General features: G+C 37.5%; 1 protein-coding gene and 1 non-coding gene across 3 annotated transcripts in view; one reads left to right on the top strand and one right to left on the bottom strand.

Annotated features, from left to right (window-relative positions):
* Nucleotides 1–13,837, top strand: part of UNC13C (unc-13 homolog C) — a 701,596-nt gene that overhangs the window by 333,895 nt on the left and 353,864 nt on the right. The window lies entirely within an intron of this gene.
* TRNAC-ACA (transfer RNA cysteine (anticodon ACA)) lies at nt 2,831–2,902 on the bottom strand. The gene has a single exon. It is a non-coding gene; the product is annotated as a tRNA-Cys (tRNA).

The following is a 13,837-nucleotide window of genomic DNA, read 5'->3' as shown; positions in this document are numbered from 1 at the left end:
AGATTAGTCTTATGAACAAGGTGCTGTAGGAAGGAAGTACTGCTGAAATAAGACTTTGAGAATTGAAATTGAGTGAAATATTGAGAGATGGTTTTATCCAACTCCTTCATTTTATTGATGAAAAAAATCAAAGCTTAGACAGGTTATAGTAGTCAAGTCTACAAAGGAGCCCTCTATTGTGAAATAAAAAATAAGATACAAGTAGAAGTACAGAGGTCTGTTTTTACCCACATTTAAATTCTTCCTTCGGAAAAAATGCAGTTGACCTGAACCAACAAGGCAGTCACAAGCTGGTAAGACAAAAATGCAAATGAAGTAATTTTTCAATTTTTTTTTGAAAGCTTAATTGTTCTCTCTAATGGCACTTTGATGCCCTCAAGAGATTAATGCTAAGTGATTTCAATTTTAATTCTACCTCTCTTACCGTGGGTTAAAAAGAGAAGTTGGAAATTTTAATCTTCAAAAGCTATGGAATGTGTGATTCTAGAATGGGGCACTCTGGAGAGTGTTTGCAGGGAAAAGAGGCATGACCAATTAAGCCCTTGCAGAAATGTGGGTTAGTAGGGGTTGTAAATGTGTAATTTTTAAAATATCACATGAGCATTAATTAAGCTAATATATATAAAAACACTTTGAAAATGATAATGTTATGTAAATCTAAGGTGCTCATTATCTTTGCTCTTGGATCCTAGTAATTTATGTATTTCATCATTACATAATTAATTGTGACATTTTATTTTATTTTGCTGTGCTACAGTTAATGAAATGTTTATGCTTATCATAAACCATTCCCTCAAGAGGAAAAGCAGTCAGTCTCTCCAGTGGATTCTAGCGAGAAAATGGCAGTATTGTCTGCCCCTTTACTGAATGAGAAATTTTGTGGTTTGGAGACTTAGATTATATGTTATATGTTGATACTGTGATTTCTAGAGAACCCTATAGTTGATCCATGGTGCCTCATTTTTGCTAACATAGGAAATGAAAACAAAATGTCACACTGACACCCTCTTGGAGGGGCAGTAGCAGGCATGTATTGGCTACCTTGTTTTGACAGGTATTAAACACTAGAGTAAAGAGTTAATTTTAAAAAGAGTCTAGTCAATGCAATGCCTATGGTAGGAGTGTGGACATGCCCTCATTTATTCATGGTGATGTTGAATAGACATGGCAGTGGTGTTTAAACATTCTACTCATGTATTGTCTGAACAACCAGCTCCACTTGCTTAGTGGGGTATCCGTTAAATTGTACTTCCATTTCCTTATATGCAAAGCACTGTACTGGGTCCATGGGAAGTACTGACTTGAGTAATTTCATATTATATTAAAAAAAAAACTCTCTGGACTTAAAGTTTATAAACCTAAGTTCCAGAGCCCTTCTGGATTCAGCATGCTTCTTTTTTTTTTTTTTTTTTTAAATTTTAAAATCTTTAATTCTTACATGCATTCCCAAACATGAATCAGCATGCTTCTTAACCACCAGGAAATGCCTCAACCTCTTTGAATCTCAGGTTCACAGTGGGTTGTTGTTGTTCAATCACTCAGTCATGTCTGATTCTTTATGACCCCATGGACTGTACTACACCAGGCTTCCTTGTCCTTCACTATCTCCCAGAGTTTTTCAAACTCATGTCCATTGAATCTGTGATGCCATTCAATCATCTCATTCTCTGTTGTCCCCTTCTCCTTCTTTCAGTCTTTCCCAACATCAGAGTCTTTTCCAGTGAGTCTGTTCTTTGTATCAGGTGGCCATGGTGCTCCAGCTTCAATATCAATCCTTCCAATGAATACTCAGAGTTGATTTCCTTTAGGATGGACTGCTTTGATCTCCTTGCTGTCCAGTGGACTCTCCAGAGTCTTCTCCAGCACCACAATTCAAAAGCATCAATTCTTTGGTGCTCAGCTTTCCTTATGGTCCAACTCTTACATTCATACATGACTAGTTGGAAAAGCCATAGCTTTGACTATACAGACCTTTGTTGGCAAAGTGATGTCTCTGCTTTTCAATACACTAGGTTCCTGTATTGTGTCTAGGTTTGTTCACAGTGGGCATATAGTGCCCACTGTGCTCAATACTGCTCAATAGCACAGAAAGTATTCCCCTCCTTGACTCAGTAAAGTTATTGTTATGAAGTAGCATTATACAGAAGCTCCTTTAACCCAGAAGTATCAGAAACTCATAATGCTGTTATTTATAGAGGTATGATTGCCTTGGCCCTCAAAACATATGCCACCTATGTTCAATTACCAGCAACCCAGATGGAGTGGCGCACTGAGTGCCTCAGGCCCAGGACTCTCCACCATGCCGTGTGCTGCTCAGCTCAGGGCTGAGTATGAATTAAGTATAAACTAATCTCCATAGGAGATAGCATTTAAATACTACAATTAAAAAAAAATGTCTTTAGAGCATGGCAGGTTCATATTTTAAAATGACAGGCTGAATGTAATCAGGGATTTGATGTATTGCCTGGATTACTAGTGCAGGCCTCTTTTGGACTACGTGGGAAGGGAGCATTTCCGCAGTCTTCTGAGCTGGCTTGCAACAATGGTATCAGCATCAGAAAGTCATTTGTCAAAAAGATAGTCCCACATTTGTCCAAAGCAAGAAGGAGCTTAGTCACAATTTACAGGGTTACAGATTTGTTTACTAATCATTGTCTATATTGTGGCACCATGAGGATGTATAACCAATAGAAAAGAAAGAAAGTGAAGTTGCTCAGTCGTGTCTGACTTTTTGTGACTCCACGGACTGTAGCCTACCAGGCTCCTCTGTCCATGGAATTTTCCAGGCAACAATACTGGAGTGGGTTGCCATTTCCTTCTCCAGGAGATCTTCCCAACCCAGGGATTGAACCTGGGTCTCCTGCATTGTAGGCAGACGCTTTACCGTCTGAGCCACCAGGGAAGTCCCTATAACCAATATTTCCTTTCATTTGGTAAATGTGGTTGAGCCAATACCCATCTATACACAGCAGAGCCAATAGAATAGCACCTACTTCCTGAATGATTTGTATGAGAACTTAGAGGTTTGATAATAAGGCGAGGAGCAGGTATAGAAAGAAGATTGGATGAAATTCAGTGAGGTTAGAATTGAGCTTAGAGCCACCAAAAAGAATAGATTTATAGTCAACAAACTGTAAAATTTCAGAATAGGACAGATCCTTGGAGATACTGCTGTGATGTTCTATAGGCTAAGATATAGAGGGCCATGTATTTATGGAGGAGCCTGGTAAGCTGCAGTCCATGGGGTCACTAAGAGTCAAACACGACTGAGCAACTTCACTTTCAATTTCACTTTTATGCCTTGGAGAAGGAAATGGCAACCCACTCCAGTGTTCTTGCCTGGAGAATCCCAGAGACAGGGGAGTCTGGTGGGCTGCCGTCTATGGGGTTGCACAGAGTTGGACATGACTGAAGTGACTTAGCAGCAGTAGCAGCAGCAGTATTTAGTTTTATAGTGAGGATCAAATAGAATTCAGACAAAATGCCCCAAATATGTCGGGAGTAGGGGATTGCAAACAGCAAGCTCAGGACAATGGGGGCTATTCTGTAGAGATCCCTCTTGGTGAGAAGAAAGGGTCTACATTTAAACTGACCCATAGAAAAGAGATCAGGAGGAAACAAATGTTATTATGGACACAGAGTGTCCTTGCAGGAATCTAAGAAAAGCCAAACAGCAGAACTCCAAAGGGACAAAAATTATTGTGACCTTTTAGTTTCTTTCTATTTTTTCCTCTGACATTTGTCCATCTTTGCCTGTTTTTCTCCATCTCTGCCCTTTGTTATATTTTTCCCCCTCTCTCTCCATTTCTGCCCTTATTTCCCTTTCTCTCTCTCTGTCTTGCTTTGCCCATTCTATCACTGTTCCTCCTACTGTCCGTTTGCCCTCTCTCCCTTCTTTTCTCACTCCTCTGTACTCTGGTCTCATTGCTGATCACTATTCAGTCAGTCAGTTCAGTCATGTCCAACTCTTTGCAACCCCATGGACTACAGCACACCAGGTTTCCCTGCCCATCACCAACTCCTGAAGCTTTCTAAAACTCATGCCCATGGAATCGGTGATGCCATCCAACCATCGCATGCTTTGACATCCCCTTCTCCTCCTGCCTTCAATCTTTCCCAATATCAGGGTCTTTTCCAATGAGTCAGTTTATCGCATCAGGTGGCCAGAGTATCCGAGCTTCAGCTTCAACATCAGTCCTTCCAATGAATGTTCAGGACTGATTTCCTTTAGGATTGACTGATTTCATCTCCTTGCAGTCCAAGGGGCTCTCAAAAGTCTTCTCCAATACCACAGTTCAAAGTCATCAATTCTTCAGCACTCAGCTTTCTTTTTAGTCCAACTCTCACATCCATACATGACTACTGGAAAATCATAGCTTTGACTAGACAGACCTTGTCAGCAAATAATGTCTCTGTTTTTAATATACTGTCTAGATTATACATAGCTTTTCTTCAAAGGAGCAAGCATCTCTTAACTTCATGGCTGAAGTCCCCATCTACAGTGATTTTGGAGCCCAAGAAAATAAAGTCTGTCACTCTTTCCACTGGTTGCCCATCTATTTGCCAGGAAGTGATGGGACCAGAGGCCATGATCTTTGTTTTTAGAATGTTGAGTTTTAAGCCAGATTTTTCACTCTCCTGCTTCACTTTCATCAAGAAGCTCCTTAGTTCTTCTTTGCTTTCTGCTATAAGGGTGGTGTCATCTGCGTATCTGAGGTCATTGATATTTCTTCTGGCAATCTTGATTCCAGCTTGTGCTTCATCCAGCCTGGCGTTTCTCATGATGTACTCTGCATATAAGTTAAATAAGCAGGGTGACAATATACAGCCTTGATGTACTCCTTTCCCGATTTGGAACCAGTCTGTTGTTCCATGTCCAGTTCTAACTGTTGCTTCCTCACCTGCATACAGATTTCTCAGGAGGCAGGTCTGGTATTCCCATCTCTATAAGAATTTTCCACAGTTAGTTTTGATCCACACAGTCAAAGGCTTTGGCATAGTCAATAAAGTATAAGTAGATGTTTTTCTGGAACTTTCTTGCCTTTTCAATGATCCGGTGAATGTTAGCAATTTGATATCTGGTTCCTCAGCCTTTTCTAAACCAAGCTTGAACATTTGAGAAGTCACGGTTCACGTACTATTGAAACCTGTCTTGGAGAATTTTGAGCATTACTTTGCTAGCATGTGAGATGAGTGCAATTGTGCAGTAATTTGAGCAATCTTTGGCATTGCCTTTCTTTGAGATTGGAATGAAAACTGACTTTTTCCAGTGCTGTGGCCACTGCTGAGTTTTCCAAATTTGCTAGCTTATTGAGTGCAGCATTTTCACAACATCATCTTTTAGGACTTGAAATAGCTCAACTGGAATTCCATTACCTCCACTAGCTTTGCTTGTAGTGATCCTTCCCAAGTCCCACTTGACTTCACATTCCCAGGATGTCTGGCTCTAGGTGAGTGATCACACCATCATGATTGTCTGGGTCGTGAAGATCTGTTTGTACAGTTGTTATGTGTATTCTTGCCACCCCTTCTTAATAGCTTCTGCTTGTTTTATGTCCTTACCATTTCTGTTCTTTATTGTGCCCATTTTTGCATGAAAAGCTCCATTTTTATCTCTAATTTTCTTGAAGAGATCTCTAGTCTTTCCCATTCAATTGTTTTCCTCTATTTCTTTGCATTAATAACTGAGGAAGGCTTTCTTATCTCTCCTTGCTAATTTTTGGAACTCTGCATTCAGATGAGTATATCTTTCCTTTTCTCTGTTGTCTTTAGGTTCTCTTCTTTTCTCAGCTCTTTGTAAGGCCTCCTCAGACAACCATTTTGCCTTCTTGAGTTTCTTTTTCTTGGGAATGGTCTTGATCACTACCTCCTGTAGAGTGTTATAAACTTCCATCTGTAGTTCATCAGGCACTCTGTCTATCAGATCTGATTCCTTAAATCTATTTCTCACTTCCACTGTATAATCATAAGGGTTTGATTTAGGTCATACCCGAATGGTCTAGTGGTTTTCCCGATTTTCTTCAATATAAGTCTAAATTTGGCAATAAGGAGTTCATAATCTTAGCACAGTCAGCTCCTGGACTTGTTTTTGCTGACTGTATAGAGGTTTTCCATCTTTGGTTGCAAAGACTATAATTAATCTGATTTTGGTTTTGACCATCTGGTGATATCCATGTGTAGTCTTCTCTTGCGTTGTTGGAAGAGGGTGTTTGCTATGACCAGTGTGTTCTCTTGGCAAAACTCTGTTAGCCTTTTCCCTGCTTCATTTTGTGCTCCAAGGCCATATTGCCTGTTACTCCAGGTATCTCTTGACTTCTACTTTTGCATTCCAGTCCCCTCTGATAAAAACAACATCTTTTTTTGCTGTTACTTCTAAAAGTTCTTGTAGGTCTTCATAGAACAGTCCAACTTCAGCTTCTTCAGCATTACTAGCTATGGCATAGACTTGCATTACTGTGATATTGAATGGTTTGTCTTGGACATGAACAGAGATCATTCTGTCATTTTTGAGATTGCACTGAAGTACTGCATTTCAGACTCTTGTTGACTATGATGGCTACTCCATTTCTTCTAACAGATTCTTGCCCACAATAGTAAATGTAATGGTCATCTGAATTAAATTCACCCATTCCAGTCCATTTTAGTTCACTGATTCCTGAAATATCAATGTTCACTCTTGCCATCTCCTGTTTGACCACTTCTAATTTACCTTGATTCATGGACCTAACATTCCAGGTTGCTATGCAATATTGTTCTTTACAGCATCAGACTTTACTTCCGTCACCAGTCATATCCACAACTGGGCTTTGTTTGCACTTTCACTCCAGCTTTTCATATTTTCTGGAGTTATTTTCCCACTCTTCTCTAGTAGCATACTGGGCACCTCCTGACCTGGGGAGTTCATCTGTCTGTCTCCTATCTTTTTGCCTTTTCATACTGTTCATGGGTTTCTCAAGGCAAGAATACTGAAATGGTTCACCATTCCCTTCTCCAGTGGATAACGTTTTGTCTGAACTCTTCACCATGACCCATCCATCTTGGGTGGCCCTACATGGCATGGCTCATAGTTTCATTGAGTTAGATAAGGCTGTGTCAGTAAGTTTTCATTAAGTAGCTTTCATGTGGTTCCTAATAGCCTTGGTCCTAACATCCTGTGTCTCCCACTTCTAGTACTCAGAGTTTGCTGTCAGGGAGATTCTTTGCACTTTTAGGTAATTAGCCTACTTATGTTTGTAAAACGAACTGTGCAAGTCATGTTGGTCTCCTGGTGACTAATTTGAGCCTGTGGATTGAAGCAATTCCCTCTAAATAGAATATATCTAGTAAAGGCAGATGGAATCATCTGGATTTATATACCATTTTCAAGACTCAAGCAATACAACCAGTCAACCTCTATTTCATTCATCCGCTTGTCCCTTGGATGTGTCCCACATGAGGACCAACAATTTTGAAGGCAGATAGACGAGAGTCACATGGTTGTGCTAACTGCAGCCACACTGGAAGCATGTAGCTCTCTACTGACCTAGAACCCTGCAATATTGAGTCCAGCTTTCCAGGCATTTCTATGTGTGTCAGTATCAGCTCCAACCATCTTTAGAAAAATAATTCATTCAATGAACATTATGTGTGAGTCACTCTCTTAGGTGCTACAGACACTGAGATAAATATGAACAACAAATCTAATTAGGTCCAATCTGTTTAGTTTTAGTTTTATTTTCATTATTGTAGGTGAATCAAAAAGGTCTTCCTGCCATTTTTATCAGAGAGTGTCTGCCTTTGTTTTCCTTTAAGAGTTGTATAGTATCTAGACTTAAGGTTTCCCAAGTGGTGCAGTTGGTTAAGAATCCACCTGCTGATGCAGGAGACACAAGAGATGTGGGTTTGATCCCTGGGTCAGGAAGATCTCCTGGAGGAGGAAATGGCAACTCCACTCTTCTTGCCTGGAAAATTCCATGGACAGAGTGGCCTGGTGGGTTATAGTCATAGCCTTACATTTAGATATTTAACCAATTTTGCGTCTATTTTTGTGTATGATGTTTGAGAAAGTTCTAATTTTATTCTTTTAACTGTAACTCTCTCATTTTCCCAGCACCACTTATTAAAGAGATTGTCTGTTCTTCATTGTATAGTCTTGCCTTCTTTGTCAGAGATTAGGTGACCATAGATATGTGGGTTCATCTCTGGACTTTTTGTATCCTGTTCCATTGATCTATCTGTATGTTTTTGTACCAGAATCATACTGTTTTGATTACTGTAGCTTTGTAGTGTAGTCTGAAGTCAGAACACATGATTCTTCCAGTTCCATTTTTCTTTCTCAAGATTGCTTTTGCTATTCAGGATATTTTGTGTTTCCATACAAACTAATTTTTTTTTTTCTTATGCTGTAAAAAATGCTCTTGGTAATTTGACAGGGATTGCATTCAATCTGTAGAGTACTTTGGGTAGTGCAGTCATTTTAACAGTACTGATTCTTTCAATCCAAGAACATGGTATATTTCTCCATCTGTTTGTGCCATCTTTGATTTCTTTCATCAGCATTTTGTAGTTTCATTAAGTACAGGTCTTTTCCCTCCTTATGTAGGTTTATCCCTAATATCTTATACTTTTTGATGCAGTGGCAAATGGAATTGGTTCCTTAACTCCTGTTTCTGATATTTTGTTGTTAGTGTATAGAAATGTAAGGTATTCCTATGTATTAATTTTGTATCCTGAAACTTTGCCAAATTTGCTGATGAGCTCTAGTAGTTTTCTGGTAGTGTCTTTAGGGTTTTCTATGTGTAGTATCATGTATAAAAACGCAGACTGCATACAGCAGCAGTTTTACTACTTCCTTTCCAATTTGGATTTCTTTAATTTATTTTTCTTCTGTGATTACTATGGCTAGGGCTTCCAAAGCTACATTCAATAAAAGTGGAGAGAATGAACATCCCTATCTTATTCCTGATCTTAGAGGAAATGCTTTCAGTGTTTCATCATTGAGAATGATGTTGATTTGGGTTTGTCCTAGATAGCCTTTATTATGTTCAGGTATGTTCCCTCTATGCCCACTTTCTGTAAAGTTTTTTTTTTTTCTTAATCATAAATGGGTATTGAATATAGTATTTATCTTTATTACAGTCAGTCTACCAGTGATAATATACCAGTTCACACACAGTGTAAGAACTTTACAAAAGTACATTTCCTGTTGTTTCATGTAGACCTTTATGCCAGTATGGCCAAGTATTAGCCAGGATGTGGAGGAACTGGAATTACTTTATTGCCATTGAGAAAATAAAGTGGTACAACCCCTTGAGATATAACTGACATACAAGTAACTGCATATATTTCAAATGTATAATTGATTAGGTTTTGGCATCTGTTTTCATTCATGTAACCATACCACCACAGTCAATATAACTGAAACATCCATCACCTCCAAAAATTTTCCTGGACTTCTTTCCCATGACTTTCCCCTATTATTTCCCTTTATTGAAACCTTCTCCCCTGGCCAACCACTGATTTGATGTCTTATATAATTCATTTTCATTTTTATAATTTTATATAAATGGATTTATACTGCACATACTCATATTTTTTCCTGAATTCTTTCACTCAGCCTAATTATTTTGAGATCTACCTAAGTTCAGTGTATATACCAATATAGTACATTTATTTCCATACAAGAGTATCTCAGTCTATGCATATGAAACTCATATATCTAGTCACATATTGATGAATGCTTGAGTTTTTTTTCCGTCTTTAGCTACTATAAACAGAGCAGCTATGAAAGCTTATGAGTAACTCCTCAAATGGGCATATACCTTTAAGAAAGAAAGTTTTCTCAAGTGGTGAGTGATCACACCATTGTGGTTATCTGGGTCATTAAGATCTTTTTTGTATAGTTCTTCCTTGTATTCTTGAAGTTATAAGTAGTAGAGCCAAAAGCCCCCTGATTGTTTGACTCTCTTACTCAGGCCTTCTGGAAGATCTAATTGGTACATAATAATGTTATAAAATTTTCATAGCTACTCATTGATTTCTGTATAAAAAGTCATTACTCAAAATTAAAGCAATGTGCCATCTTAGCAAGTCTACTTGCAGTGACAGGTTTCCTTGTTAGCTATACTATACTTTAGAGCACTTTTGATAAAGTCTTTAATGATTTTCATGCCTGTTTTATATAAATGTCAGTGTTGTTTTCCAACCTAGGTATTGAGTTATTTGATGGTGAGGATCTCCTAAAATAATGTTGAGTATACAGTAAGCCTAAAAATCTGCTTAATGGTTATTTCCAAGTGATAACTTCTAAAGTGAATTTCTTACCAATGAGTGTGTCTATAAATGTTTATAACATGTCTTTAAGTATTTATAGACATAATTGTTTATTTGCACTATTGTTTCACCCTTTATTTTCCCTCCTTCCTCTCCCTTCAATGTTAATTTTCCCAAGAAATTCTAAAGGTATGTCTTTCTTCTCTGTGTCAGCAGCTTGAGCATTATTTGGTGAATTCAGGTATTTACTTTTTTAAGCATCACCAGTATGTGTTTTCCTTTCAAAGGAACCCTTGTCAATGCATCTTGTCTTCATGATGTGTTTTTTACTTTCAGTTTTATGTCTCTACCTAGTAACTTTTGATTACAGTTGGATTTGAAGGGATAGTAAAGGGGACAAAATGTATTTTAACTTATTTAAAGCCTTGAAATAAGCAGTAGAATAACATTTTGAGCTTTTACTATTACCCAGTTTTGACAGGGGTAAGAGTAAAATTAAGAAAACAGGATGGAAAATTGCTACTAACTCTGAGGGGACATTTAGCATTTCTTATTAGAAAATGATGTATAATACCCTTTTTGATATTATAGATTATCAATATTATAGATTGTTATTTTATGAAACCTTACTAATATAAAATAATTAAGTTCATGTATTGGGATAATTACTTCAAAAATGAGACACTGTATATTTTTTCTTAATATATATATTTTATTGAAGTATAGTTGACTTACAGTGTTTCAGATGCACATCAAGGTGATTCAGCTGTATATACACACATATGTTATTTTTGAAATTATTTTCTATTATTTCTTATTATAAGAAATTGAATATATTTCTATGTGCTATACAGTAAACCTTTGTTGTTTGTTGCATATATATTTTTTAATTAAAAATCTAGCATTATATTCATACTAAGTAAAACAAGTGAAATAAAAATGTCGAATTTTTTAGTTAGGCAAAAATTCATAAGGTTTCTAAAATATGTATATAATACATATTTATATATAAGTATACTAAAGCTTTTCTACTACTCTTGATAAAGGCTTAAGAAAGAATATTAAAATAGGTAGATATCACTGATGAACATAGATACAAAAATCCTTAACAAAATTCTAGCAAACAGAATCCAACAACACATTAAAAAGATCATACACCATGACCAAGGGGGCTTTATCCCAGGGATGCAAGGATTCTTCAATATCCGCAAATCAATCAATGTAATACACCACATTAACAAATTGAAAAATAAAAACCATATGATTATCTCAATAGATGCAGAGAAAGCCTTTGACAAAATTCAACATCCATTTATGGTAAAAACTCTCCAGAAAGCAGGAATAGAAAGAACATACCTCAACATAATAAAAGCTATATATGACAAACCCACAGCAAACATTATCCTCAATGGTGAAACATTGAAAGCATTGCCCCTAAAGTCAGGAATAACACAAGGGTGCCCAGTTTCACCACTACTATTCAACATAGTTTTGGAAGTTTTGGCCACAGCAATCAGAGCAGAAAAAGAAATAAAAGGAATCCAGATTGGAAAAGAAGTAAAGTTCTCACTGTTTGCAGATGACATGATCCTCTACATAGAAAACCCTAGACTCCACCAGAAAATTACTAGAGCTAATCAATGAATATAGTAAAGTTGCAGGATATAAAATCAACACACAGAAATCCCTTTCATTCCTATACACTACTAATGAGAAAATAGAGAAATTAAGAAAACATTTCCATTCACCATTGCAATGAAAAGAATAAAACACTTAGGAATATATCTACCTAAAGAAACAAAAGACCTATATATACAAAACTATAAAACACTGGTGAAAGAAATCAAAGAGGACACTAATAGATGGAGAAATATATCCTGTTCATGGATTGGAAGAATCAATATAGTGAAAATGAGTATACTGCCCAAAGCAATCTACAGATTCAATGTGATCCCTATCAAGCTACCAACGGTATTTTTCACAGAGCTAGAACGAATAATTTCACAATTTGTATGGAAATACAACAAACCTCGAATAGCCAAAGCAATCCTGAGAAAGAAGAATGGAACTGGAGGGATCAACCTGCCTGACTTCCAGGCTCTACTACAAAGCCACAGTCATCAAGACAGTATGGTACTAGCAAGAAGACACAGAGATATAGATCAATGGAACAAAATAGAAAGCCCAGAGATAAATCCATGCACCTATGGACACCTTATCTTTGACAAAGGAGGCAAGAATATCCAGTGGATTACAGACAATCTCTTTAACAAGTGGTGCTGGGAAAATTGGTCAACCACTTGTAAAAGAATGAAACTAGAACAGCTTCTGATACCAAACTCAAAAATAAACTCAAAATGGATTAAAGATCTAGATGTAAGACCAGAAACTATAAAACTCCTATAGGAGAACATAGGCAAAACACTCTCCGACATAAATCACAGCAGGATCCTCTGTGACCCACCTCCCAGAATATTGGAAATAAAAGCAAAAATAAACAAATGGGACCTAATTAAAATTAAAAGCTTCTGTACAACAAAGGAAACTATAAGCAAGGTGAAAAGACAGCCTTCAAAATGAGAGAAAATCATGGCAAATGAAGCAGCTGACAAACAACTAATCTCAAAAATATACAAGCAACTCCTGCAGCTCAAGTCCAGAAAAATAAAAGACCCAGTCAAAAAATGGGCCAAAGAATTAAATAGACATTTCTCCAAAGAAGACGTACAGATGGCTAACAAACACATGAAAAGATGCTCAACATCACTCATTATCAGAGAAATGCAAATCAAACCACAATGAGGTACCATTTCATGCCAGTCAGAATGGCTGCGATCCAAAAGTCTACAAGCAATAAATGCTGGAGAGGGTGTGGAGAAAAGGGAACCCTCTTACACTGTTGGTGGAAGGCAAACTAGTACAGCCACTATGGAGAACAGTGTGGATATTCCTTAAAAAACTGGAAATGGAACTGCCTTATGACCCAGCAATCCCACTGCTGGGCATACACACTGAGGAAACCAGAGTTGAAAGAGACATATGTACCCCAATGTTCATTACAGCACTGATTATAATAGCCAGGACATGGAAGCAACCTAGATGTCCATCAGCAGATGCATGGATAAGAAAGCTGTGGTACATATACACAATGGAGTATTACTCAGCCATTAAAAAGAATACATTTGAATCAGTTCTAAGGAGGTGGATGAAACTGGAGCCTATTATACAGAATGAAGCAAGCCAGAAAGAAAAACACCAATACAGTATACTAATGCATATATATGGAATTTAGAGAGATGGTAATGATAACCCTGTATGTGAAACAGCAAAAGAGACACAGATGTATATAACAGTCTTTAGGACTCTGTGGGAGAGGGTGAGGGTGGGATGATTTGGGAAAATGGCACTGAAACATGTATAATATCATATAAGAAATGAATCACCAGTCCAGGTTTGATACAGGATGCTTGGGGCTCGTGCACTGGGATAAACCAGAGGGATGATATGGAGAGGGAGGTGGGAGGAGGGTTCAGGATGGGGAACATGTATATACCCGTGGCGGATTCATGTTGATGTATGGCAAAAC

This window comes from Ovis canadensis, chromosome 7 (genome assembly GCF_042477335.2).
Source record: "Ovis canadensis isolate MfBH-ARS-UI-01 breed Bighorn chromosome 7, ARS-UI_OviCan_v2, whole genome shotgun sequence".
Lineage (NCBI taxonomy): Eukaryota > Metazoa > Chordata > Mammalia > Artiodactyla > Bovidae > Ovis > Ovis canadensis.
This window is presented reverse-complemented; position numbering and strand designations above follow the sequence as displayed.